Consider the following 12,528-nt stretch of genomic DNA (forward strand, 5'->3'; position numbering starts at 1 on the left):
AACCATCTGTAATGAGATCTGATGCCCTCTTCTGGTGTGTCTGAAGACAGCTACAGTGTACTTATATATAAAATAAATAAATCTTTTAAAATATTAAAACATCTCTAAGTATTCTGTAGTGTTCAAGTTGAAAAAAAAATCAAAACAAACTAGCCTAGGCTGCTTCTTGCTGTACACACGTCAGAGTTAGATGACAGTTATGTACCCCCTAAGGAAATAAACAATACTACTTTCATTTTTCGTGTAGGTTTAACATCCCCTTCACTTTCTCAGAAAGAAATTAAACACTAGTATCTGTGTGGTAAGATAGCGTCTCATAGTGTCCAGACTCCGGCAAGGATTTTGCCCTTCTTGCTGGTTTTCCTATCTCCTGGGTGTGTGTGCAGCTGAGAGAGAAGGGGTGGGGGTGGGGGAGATGACACTCCGAAGAGGAGAGGGAAAATTGGGGGAAGAGGCACACACACACACACACACACACAGCGCAGACCTATTGTTCCAGAGGTGGCGGCTACACTCTTTGGGGCAGTACCCTGGATCTTCCTTTCAGGGAGCAGAGAATTGCTTCCCCATTTAGTGCCTGTGTTTTGTTTGTTTTCTGGCCTTTTCTTCTTCGTAAATCAATCGCCTTTCCTGATCACTCGGCCTGTGCAACACATATTCCTCCCTGTCTGGTCAGCTAAGTGAGCTGCCCCCTTTGTGCTCGGTTCCTGAGGGAGGGAACTAAGCGAATCTCCCACCTGCACAGGGTCAGAGAAAGCGTGAACAAGAACAAGGACGTGCTTGGCCCCGAGGGAGGCAGAGTGAGGGGGATCTGGGTCTGAGTCTAGAACACAGTCTCCTCCGGTGAAGTGTAAAGGGTAGAGCTAAGCCGTGGAGCCCTTGAAGCTACGGCTTGCCGGTGTGCAAGGAAGGACTGAGCTGGGCGACATTATAAAAACTACCGCTGTCTGCCTGGTTTCTGCGCTCACCTACCTCACAGAACCCGGCTTATCCAAGGCTCTGAGAGAGGAGTTTTCCAGGAGCAGCCAGGATCCTGGTGGGCTCCGCCTCTGCCACTCTGTGACCTCATATAGCACTAACCCTCCCAGGGTAATTCTCCAATCCTTGGCCCCCGGAGTGGGGCAATAACTCCTGCCCCACCCTCCAGTTTCCTGGGACTGAAGTGAGAAGCAAAACCAACACTGTGAGGAAACACGGTCTGAAGCCAAAGCCCTTTGTGAGTCAGAGGTGGAGTCTCCTGTCTTTCCCCATAGTTTACCAGCCAACCCCCAACCCCACCCCAACCCCGTCCAACTAACTAGCCACAAGCAATGGTGACCGCGTGCTGTCCCCTAGTGGCCAAACTGCACCCAATTCATTTCAGTAATCTTTCCAAGTCCCCTAAGAATACAAGAACACTTGGCGTGTATCTTTTTCTGTTAATACTGAGCCATCATTTGGAGAGACGCTCGAGTAGATCAGAACTGTGTGGCCCATAGCTGCTGGGAGCACTCCGAGAGCTTCCTCAGATGTGATCTTACTAGCTGCTCACTGCCTCGAGCTAGGACTGCCTCGTGTGAACCTGGACTGTCACATACATGCTGGGAAGGGAAGAAGAACAGCTTTGTTTAAAACAAAACAAAACAAACAAACAAACAAAACAAAAAAAACCCACACAATAAAACAAAAAACCAAAACACGCAGCCTTTGCCTTCACATCTGTGCGATAATCTGGTCAACAGTCGCCCTCTAGTGTCGGTGAATGTAACTGAAAATTCATGCCCTTTGACCGGATCACGTGCTTTCCCTTAGCCTCTGAAGTAGATTTACAGTGAATCAACCCCCTCTCCTCACCTCCCCTTCCCTCTGCTCCACCTTTTCCCTTTCCCTCCTCTTCCTCATTCTCTCCCCCACACACTTGTTGTTGTTTTTAAGTGCGGAGGGAAGTAAGGTCTCATTATATAGTTCACGTGGGCTTTGAACTTTCCTCAGCCTTGAGAGAGCTATGGTCACATGTGAGCATCACCCTGTCCAGAACAGTCACTTCATTATACCCCTTGTCATTCAATCGATTCTCAGATTTGAGTAGTTTCCTTTTATTTGTTTTGGTTTTGTTTTGTTTTTGTTTTTTGTTTTTTGTTTGTTTGTTTGTTTGTTTTTTCCGGAGCTGAGGACCGAACCCAGGGCCTTGCGCTTGCTAGGCAAGCGCTCTACCACTGAGTTAAATCCCCAACCCTGAGTAGTTTCTTTTTAAAACTCTGCTCCTGGCCTAATGACTGCTATGGGCACAGGCTCTTGAGCAGATAGCATCATGGGCTTCAGATACCCATAACAGATCAAGGGAGAATCTTGTCAACTTGGTGCCAAGTATTGTATGGCCTTCATAACAACGGCAAGCACAGCACAGAATAGCTTGAGAGGGGCTGACCGAGATCCCAGGGACTCACCAAAGCATCTCAACAAGCCATTGCATTGCCCGTTCCAGGACTGGGTTCCTGAGGACTCCTGTTCAACCTTTTTTTTTTTTTTGTTTTGTTTTGTTTTTTTTTTTTTTTTGGTTCTTTTTTTCGGAGCTGGGGACCGAACCCAGGGCCTTGCGCTTCCTAGGTAAGCGCTCTACCACTGAGTTAAATCCCCAGCCCCTGTTCAACCTTTTGATGTTGTCAAAGACATTTAATCTCAATCAGGGGCTTCTATTCAATTCCCAGATAAAAGACACACTTGACCTTTAATTTATAATAAGCCTTTATGAGCACGAAAGCTGGGCAGATATCTACCTATATGCCTTTAATCTCTGCTTTCCTATTGATAATCCCTACTTATTACTGTGTTCCACCTGGTTTTCTCTTAACTCCAATTGCCCAGCCCTCACGGCCATGATTTTAAGATTCTTACCTGGTGGTATCTTCCCTCCACCTCCCTCTCTCCCTCATGGTTCTCCTCCGACCCTAAGCCTGGGCACCCCCAAGCCCTGCCTATCTCAGTTCTGCCTAGCCTGATTTGTTCACCAATCAGGAAAAACTTGGTGGGCAAGGTTGCATAGCATCAGCTGGGTCTACGTGCAGACTCTCTCATCCCTGGAGGCAGTTAAGCCTCATGGGCCAGTATTTAGCATTACGATACAAAGCCGGGTCAGACCAACCCTCTACACTTTGCATTACAGCACAACATTATCTACAAAGTTCACCCTATGATCCAGTCGGCAAAAGTAATTGGCAGATGAAGTCAGTTCATAATCATCCTGGGACACATGTGGACAATGGGCTGCATGGTCTGTGCGTGTGAATCATGACAGTTCCCATAAGAAAGCCTTCTTCCGGCTCCTGCCTCTCAGAGAGGCATTCAGTGAGGTCATGATTGCGTCCCTGCTCAGTCTTCTCAGGTTGTGAAAACATGTTTCACCAACATCTGTGTGCCAGACACTGGGCTTTTCACATGCACCATTTCACAACCCTCGGGAAAACCTTGCAAGGTCGGATGATTTGCCCTGGTGTAGGTCTGAGTGAGGACATTGAGTTCAGAAAGGTTGAGTCTTGCACTAGATCACAAGGTGAACAAAGAAGAAAGGGTCAGTTCCTAGTAATGACAGTGTATCTGACCAAGGACAATTCTGTACATTTCTGCTTTGGGGTGAAGGATGGCCTCGATAGCATCTTAGGTGAGGACCTATGCCTCCACAGATTAGACTTGCAAATCAAGCCAACAGGTAACTTAGCTATGCATAGGTGTGACTGGAGCCAGATTTGCTCATTGTCCCAATTTCTCCTTCCATTCCTTTCCATCGTCAAAGGCCAAGTCATGACCAAGTCATCCCTGTGGCTGCATTTGTCTGTCTGCCACAAATGTGAGAGCAGCTGTGGGCTAACTTACCAAGAGAAGAATGCAGAAAACCCAGGTTTGGGGGCCAGGTGGTTTAAATTCCACCTCTGCTGGGCTGGAGAGGTGGCTCAGCAGTTAAGAGCACTAGCGTCTCTTCATGAAGACTGTGCTCTTCCAGAGGACTGGGTTTGATTCCCAGCACCCACATGGTGACACAAAACCTTCTCTACCTCTAGTTCCAGAGTATCTGAAACTCTTTCTTTCCTAGCCCCCTTGGGGGCTGAAATGCATGTAGTGCACAGACAGACATACATGTTGGCCCCAAAACCAACCCACTTGTGCTTTATCTCGGTGGTGGGGGGAAGCTACCTAACTTGTAGGATTGGGATGGAAATGAGAAGTCGAGAGGAGGCAGTGAGTGCCAGGGTCACTTCTCTGTGTCCTATTCACCAGTCTCTGAGGAACACTCAGGTGCAAGGTGTCGGCGCCTGCGCCGCCAGTGCTTGAGTATCGGGCGTAGGTCTGCGGGATTGAAAGAAAACACGTACACGGGTCACCCTTTTTTCAGCAAGTGCCACCAAGGCTTTACTGAGATCTCCTTATATACCCGAGGCAAAAGCCGTAGAAAAACAACAAGGCAGGTGAAAAATCCCCAACCAGGAAAACAGGAAAAGTCTGTGTGGTGAAAGTTCCAGCCCAATCAGGGGCATAAACAACTTCTTAACAACAACAAGCAGGAAGGCTCGGTTGGGAGGAAGGGTGCCATGGAAAATCCCAGCCCCAAATCAGGGGCTAAGAGCAGCTGCCAAGGGTGTAAACAATTTCTTGCTATAGCAGGTTAAGAGGCTCATCGAGCGGGGGGAGGGAAACACTAAGGTAGGGCCCAACAGCAAGGCTGCTAGCTGGCAATCCTAATGCGAGGGACAAAATTTCAGAGGTCTAAAGAGGCTCCCATACAGTGCTTTAAAACTGTCTTTTAAGGGTTGGGGATTTAGCTCAGTGGTAGAGCGCTTGCCTAGGAAGCGTAAGGCCCTGGGTTCGGTCCCCAGCTCCGAAAAGAAAAACAAAAACAAAAACAACAACAAAAAAAACCTGGCTTTTAAGCTGACCGTGGCCGTGCACATCTTCAATCCCAGCAAAGGCAGGTGTATCTCTGAGTTCGAGGGTAGCCTAATCTACAGAGTGAGTCCAGGACAGCCAGGGCATGTTACACAGAGCACCCTGTCTTGACAGACAAAAACAGGGCTGGAGAGATGGCTCAATAGTTAAGAGCACTGACCACTCTTCCAGGAGTCCTGAATTAAAATCCCAGCAACCACATGGTGGCTCACAACCATCCGTAATGGGATTCGAGGCCCTCTTCTGGTGTGTCTGAGAAAAGCTACAGTGTACTCAAATAAATAAATCTTTTTTTTTTTTTAAAAAAGACAAAACCAAACAAACACTTGGCTTTTATGGCCCTGGCCATGAGTAAAACATAACCATTCCTAGGAGGGGATACTTCTTCACATTGTTTAGAGAGAGACAGTGTGGAAAGGAGGAGCCTGTGCTGTGAAGCAGGAGGGTTTCTGTCTGTATGGTATGTGGTCGGGGGTGAATCTTAGCTAAGCCACTCATAGACTAGCCAACCAGGTAACAATGTAACACTATGTAGTACTAGTCTATGCACTTTTACAATGTAACTCTATGTAGTACTAGTCTCTGATCTCACATAATGCTTGCAATAGCCCAGTTTCCGTGTTGGCAGTGAGATAGTAGTACCCAGTTACAGGAGTGTCTGGCAGACCTCTCCTTCCCCCCTCCTCCTCCCCCTCCTCCTCCCCCTCCTCCTCCTCCCCCCTCCTCCTCCCCCTCCTCCTCCTCCCCCCTCCTCCTCCCCCTCCTCTTCCTCCTCCCCCTCCTCCTCCGACTGTCATATGATCTTTTATTGAAGTAATTTCTGTTGTACTTTGTGAACTAGCTGGGTGTTCCACTGTTAATGTCATCTATGATGTCATGAGGGTGGCAACCATTGGCATTATAGCACATGGACTGTGCTGGGCCCAGGATTTCTTAAATAGCTCAAGCAAGTTCTCTAGCTAAGGACCAATAAGTGCCATACATGTCCAACAATGCTGATAATCTCTCCAGAAGTGGCATTTCCTTCAAAGGCGGGTTGAATCATTTTCTGTTTGTTTCTGTTTCTCAGTGGTTCCTTGGGGTCATTGAAATGGGAAAGGAGGCAAAAGATATCTAGTCAGGGTCTGTCTGTCCTGAATGATCCTCACTCTGGGTCTGTCTGTCCTAAATAATCAGCTACTTGTAATTCCCAGGTCATTCCAGTTATCAATTATCTTAGCAACGTCATCACCAACCTTTCCTGGAGATAGACCCAGGGGCCTGACCTTGGGAGCCAGAGCAGACGTGGTGCCAACCCCGCCAGCAAAACATCGCCCATACATGGCTTAGGTCCAGCTGAGGTTGACTTGGGTGGAATAAGAGACACGGCTGATGTCTGGTGATCACTGATTCAAGACAACTGAAGAAAGTCACACCTTCACACCACTTCATCTTGTCTCAGTAGTGTCCTGTTCTCGACGATAAATAATGCTGGCACTTCAGAACAGAGATTTTCTTCCTAGGCCTAAGAGTGGGATTAACTATGATCAAATGTTCACAACTGCTGGCACAAAGCAAGGACTCATGTCCAACACCAGCCCTTTCCTCATTTGAGGAGTCAGCTACCCCTTGCCCGTCTCCACAAAGGTCTACGCTGCATGTATAGGCAGAGGACTTACATCAATGAATGGTCTTTCTCTATGAGGGTAGCCTGAAAGCCTCGGAGTCCATATGAAGACAGGACTAGACTGTCAGAGTAGTTCTGTCTCTGTGTAAAACTGTGTCTGTGTCTGTCTGTGTCTGTGTGTGTGTCTGTCAGTTGGTCTCTTTCTCTGTGTGTATGTCTCTGTGTGTGTGCATCTATCTTTGTGTGTCTCTGTATGTGTCTGTCTATTACTGGGTGTGTATGTGTGTGTCTCTCTTTGTGTATGTCTCTGTGTGTGTCTGTCACTGAGTGTGTATGTGTCTGTGTGAATGTGTGTATGTCTGTGTGTGTGTGTCTGTGGGTATGTGTCTCTGTGTGTGTGTGTGTATGTCTGTCTGTGAGTGTCTGTGTGTCTATCACTGAGTGTATATGAGTGTGTGTGTGTGTGAATGTGTGTGTGTCTCTATGTGTTTGTGTCTGTCTGTCACTGAGTGTGTGTGTGTGTGTGTGTGTGTGTGTGTGTGTAGGTAGGATCAGTGCAGAGGAACTGGAGGCCTGGAGGGTTGGTGTGGAGAAATAGGATTGTTCTGTTCTAGTCCTAAGATAGCTTAGGCCCACATTCAAGCAGTGACTGTCCCACCCCTGCCCAGTCCAAGTCAACCACCACTAAATGGAAAGTATTTCTTGGAACCTAGAAATAAAAAAGTTTCAGGAAAGTCAAACCCAACTAGCATAGGTCTCCTGGTGGAAGATCTTCAAACCCTACTGGTATAACTCAACCATGATTGGACACTACCAACCCAGACAATATGGTAAGGGTGAGGTACATTCATTTCTGTTATCTAGATCACATGGACCAAGGCTGAGGATAGACAGGCCAAAACAAGCAGACCTTGGCCTGGCAACATGCCAAAGCATTGGTTTCCCCACGTTCCCTTCTAATGTCTCAGCTGGATTGACAGTCTGCACTGGGAGTCAGTGTCTACGCCCACCCCAACTTTAACCATTTCTGTTTACAGTACAGCCTTGGCAACCACGCAAAGTGAAACAGAGGTGAGCTTTTTACCACAAAGTCGAGCTGCTGAATCTCAGTTGCTGGAAGTTTGAGTGGTTGTTTCACACACACACGCACGCACGCACGCACACACACACACACACACACACACACACACACACACACACTGCCACAGGTGACTCTGCTTTGTGTGTAAGCACCATCCCAGCCCCAGGCCCCAGGAGTGATTAATATGATGTCCTCCGGTTTCTTTTGAGAAACCAGCTTCACTCGCCTTTCTTGTTCCAAGATTTGCAGAGAATTGTCAGAAAGACCCCACTTCCATCACTGGCATTTCAAAAGGGTTCTTGCAGAGGCAAAAATGGTTCCTTTGCTCTGTCAACATTTCCTTCGTCCATGAATATTTATGAAGTGCTTACAGGAGGCTGCTTGCCAGTTCTGAACCCGGATAAGAGGGAAAGTCATTTTTTTTCTGTTTGGGGGAAGGGCTATTTAGCTAGTAAACTACAGTTTTGATTTGTTTTTGTTTTTAAATAAAGATTTTATTTATGTATGTGAGTACACTGTCACTATCCCCAGACACACCAGGAGAGGGCATCAGCTCCCATTACAGATAGTTGTGAGCCACCACGTGGTTGCTGGGATTTGAACTCAGGACCTCTGGAAGAGCAGTCAGTGCTCTTAACCGCTGAGCCATCTCTCCAGTCCCTGTTTTTGCTTTTCTTAATTTTTTTTTCCTAGAAACAAACCTTCAATTTGTTTTTCGCAAATTAAAGAGTAACACTTTTGCTGATGTGCAGTATTCCTTCTGTTATCATGATCTTCAAGGGATGTTTTCCTAAATCTCTCAAATTACTTTCTTCATTGCACTAAAAATACTCGCATAGGGGGAACTCACGATTTTTGGCAAATGGCGAATTCAGCATTTTCTCCCTTTTCTCCACCCAAGAACTACATCCAAATCTACAGCCACTGGAACACTGCTGTGAGTTAGGAGGGGGAAATCCAACCCTGGCAGGTGTCAGTGTTCAGACTGTGCTGACACCTCATGGTGAGAGGGCATCAGGTTAGGCTGTCTCCCGTACTCTGGGCTCTCACCCTACTTTGAACAGGCTTGCAGGCCTGGTCTCAAGGAACAACTTGCAGGGCCCACATGGTCCAAGGGTCCCCGGCACTAAATCTCACGTGATGTGTTCTTTGGTGTGAAAAGCTTCAGGCTGTGTCCTTGACTTTAATCTCCCATTTGGGATACCTGATCAGATTGCTTTAACAAAGTAAGCTACTTCCCAGGATTAAGACAGTCAAGGCTTTTCGAGAAAGTTCTAGCTGCATCGGAAGCTCCCTAATGAGGTTTCCTTCACTGCTTAACACGTACATACTACATTAATACTTGGGAACTGACGTCTGTTCATCTCTCTCATCCACAGGCTGTTGGTGATTGCTGTTTGGAGACTGGTTAAGAGAAGGGACACAGAGAGGAATGAAGACTTCATCTCCGGCTGGGGAGTAATTGGACAATCAGGTCAAACATAAGAAATGATGCTTGCCAACAGACCATAGTGCGTTTTCAATACTCAAGAGATAATACAGCCTGCTAGTGTTTAAGAAAGAGGCGCCGGCCCTATGCTTAGCACATGACATCAGGGCAGTTTGTCTTGTTGCTGGAAATGAGGCTGTGCTTTCAGGAAGTGATGCCAGGACAGAGCGCCTCGTCCTTCTGTGCACATTGCTAAACATTTGTAAATGGTAAGTGTTGTCTTAGAAAATCCAGTGAAGCAACTCGGGCTCAGAAAGGTTAAGTAACTGCCACCAAGTATGAGCGGCGGACTTCTAGTGAAGGTGAGCCCAACTTTAGAGCCCGTGCTCCTTTGCTCCCTCGCTACTCCCGTATACCTTCCTTAACAAGCATCACGCCATGTCAGGTAATTCAGGGCTTAACTTGAGAAGTTTCCAAAGCAAGTAGACATCGATTCTAGGAAGCAGTGGCTACAGTTGAAAAACTGGTGCCCTCCAATATCTAAGCCCAGCACTGAATGGGCTATCTCAAGACCTGGACACCTAAGGGGCAGACTGGACTCAGGGACAGGTACTTGCATGTCTCTGCTGGATTAGTTCCTGTAGCACTCAGCTGGTGAGCAGCATCTACTCTGAGCTCCGGAGGGCCTCTGACAGCTTTAGTCTATTGTAAAGACTCTTCAGAAAGACATCAACAGGGTTGGGGATTTGGCTCAGTGGTAGAGCACTTGCCTAGCAAGCGCAAGGCCCTGGGTTCGGTCCCCAGCTCCGAGAAAAAAAAAAAGTCAACAAACTCCGACTTGGAAATGAAGACAGATTAAAATGGGACTTCAGTAAAGCCAGTAGACTGATATATAGTATAGGGGCTAAGTATCTTATTGACTTTGCAACAAACTGGTTTTTTAAAAATGTTTTTAAAATTTATGTGTATACGATGTGGGTATGTACCCATGAACACACGTGCCCTCAGAGAACATAGGGTGCTCTGGGGCTAGAGAAGACCCAAGTTCACTTCCCAAAAGTGATGTTGAGGCTCACGAACTTGGGTGTCACAGTGACTGTCACTTACTAGAGGTGTCAAATCACAATCTTGTGGATTTGGAAAGATGCACACAAGGGGCTGGAAATGTAGCTCACTAGTAGAGTGCTTGTTTAACATGCTTAAGTCCTTAAGTTCAATTCCCAGCAATGCAGGAAATAATAAAATGAGGATAAAAAGTTACATGTGAGGGTGTCATCAGACACATATGGCTTTCATTAAAAGGGTTGTAAATGGAAATACCTTAATTAAGCTAGAAGAATTTAGCAAAGGATTAGGTTGACATGTCTGAAGATACTTGTGCTTCTTTGTAAACAATTCCCTGCTGTGTTCAGAGTAAGGCTTTGTGGATCAGCTGATGTAAAACCTGGACTGTCTGTCACACTCAGCTTCTAACAGAGACCTCTGGTGGCAAAGGTATTTATTACAGATCTATATTGCAATATCTGCTCCACATGGAGACCGATCGTATTTGGGAAGGATTGTTCTGAATGAAGAGGACACGTCTGAAAACAGTAGCTGAGTCCTGTACATTTGGAATGGAGTTATTATGACCTTTAAAGTCAATTCATCCCTTTCAAGCAAGGCTGACGCCATCTTTAAAGCATCTTTTAAGGATTAAACACAGGCTCAGCAGTTAAGAGCACTGACTGCTCTTCCAGAGGTCCTGAGTTCCATTCCCAGCAACCACATGGTGGCTGTAATGGGATCCGATGCCCTCTTCTGGTGTGTCTGAAAACAGGTACAGTGTACTCATAAAAATAAAATAAATAAATCTTTAAAAAATTAATTTAAAAAGATCAAGACATAAAGCTGGGCCAAGATGGCAATCATCTTTAATCCCAGCAATGGGAGGGAGGCAGAAGCATGCAGATCTGTAGTTTGAGGCCAGCCTACACTACAGAGTGAGTTCCCTGCTGGTCTAGGCACTAGAGAGAAACCGTCTTGAAAAACCAAAATAAGTATGAGGACATAAAATTATAAAGGGGTCTTTACTCCCGTGTATGCAAGGAACGTCAGAAATTGACCACTAAAGAGGACCTCTCAGCAGTAGTACCAGACGGAGGATTCCACAAACCATTACTTACCTCCGTGCTGTTTTCATAGTGCAGCACCCGTGGAAGCCAGGCCAACCCTCATGCCCATTTCCCCACTTCTCTAAAATCCTCCTGCTCTTTAGTGAAGACGCCGTGGTAAAGTCTAGCCCCAAGCCTCAGCTCAGAGTTCTAGTCTGCAGAGCTTTCTCCTGCATGGTTAATCAATGGTTAATCTGCATGTTAATCAACGGCTCGGTTCCCTACGTTTAAAAAGAAATCTAGTGCATTATTAATGAAACACAAGGGCTCTTTTATGACTGAGGTTGTAGCTCAGTGGTAACAGTGCTAGCCTAGGCGTATGAAGTCCTGAATTGAATTCCCAGCATCCCTGCTCCTAAAGGACTGGTATAACATATTGATATTGGCCACACTGAGATACTTGACCAAGAATATACCCACTCCACCTGACACGTGTGTGTGGATGGCATTAATCTTGTCAGCCTGATGGGACTTACAGTCACCATGGAAACACGCATCCATGTCAGGTTGTGACTATGAAGGGTTATCTAGATTAGGCTGATGTAGGAAAACCCACCTTTAAGGTGGACAGTACCATTTCTGTAGGATTGGGTAGAGTTGGGATCCTGAACTGCAGAAAAAGGAAGCAAACTGAACACAGGTCCTCATTACTCTCTGCTTCCTGTAGGCACAGTGTGACCGCTGCCTTCTCTCTTTTCCTCACTGATATCGTGGACTTGATCCTTTGGAACTGTAAGCCCAAACCCAATAACTCCTCTCTAGTTTTTTAAAGCTTTGTTCTTATTTCATGTGCATTGGAATTTTGCCTGTGTGTGCCTGTGCGAGGTGCCAGATCCCTCGGAACCAGAGTTACAGTCAGTCATGAACTCCATGTGAGTGCTGGGATTCTCTGTGTAGCCCTGGCTGTCCTGGAATGCCCTCTGTAGACCAGGCTGGCCTCAAACACTAAGTGCTGGTACTAACAGAGTGTGCCACCACCACCCAGGGCAGTCATCGTCCTTAACTGCTGAGTCCTCGTCGTCTCTCCAGCTCCTCAAGTGATTTTCGTCAGGGACTTTGCTGTAGCAACAAGACAATGAATGTCTAAGGAATAAATGAAGGTAAACTCTACCAGGAAACACAATTGACAGAGGAGATGCTGGAATTATTAGAAAAAATTCTTTTGAGAATTTCATCTTAACTTCAATCCTCCCAGACCTACTTCCCGCCCACCCCCATCTCCTTTCTTTCGTGACCCTCCAGTCCAATACATGCAGTCCGTATATTCCATTATGCCATCCACTGGTCCCTGGTCAACTTAACAGGGGTCACAACTTAAACAAAAAAACAACTGACTCTCGTC

This window comes from Rattus norvegicus, chromosome 2, assembly GCF_021556685.1.
Source record: "Rattus norvegicus strain SHRSP/BbbUtx chromosome 2, alternate assembly SHRSP_T2T, whole genome shotgun sequence".
Taxonomy (NCBI): domain Eukaryota; kingdom Metazoa; phylum Chordata; class Mammalia; order Rodentia; family Muridae; genus Rattus; species Rattus norvegicus.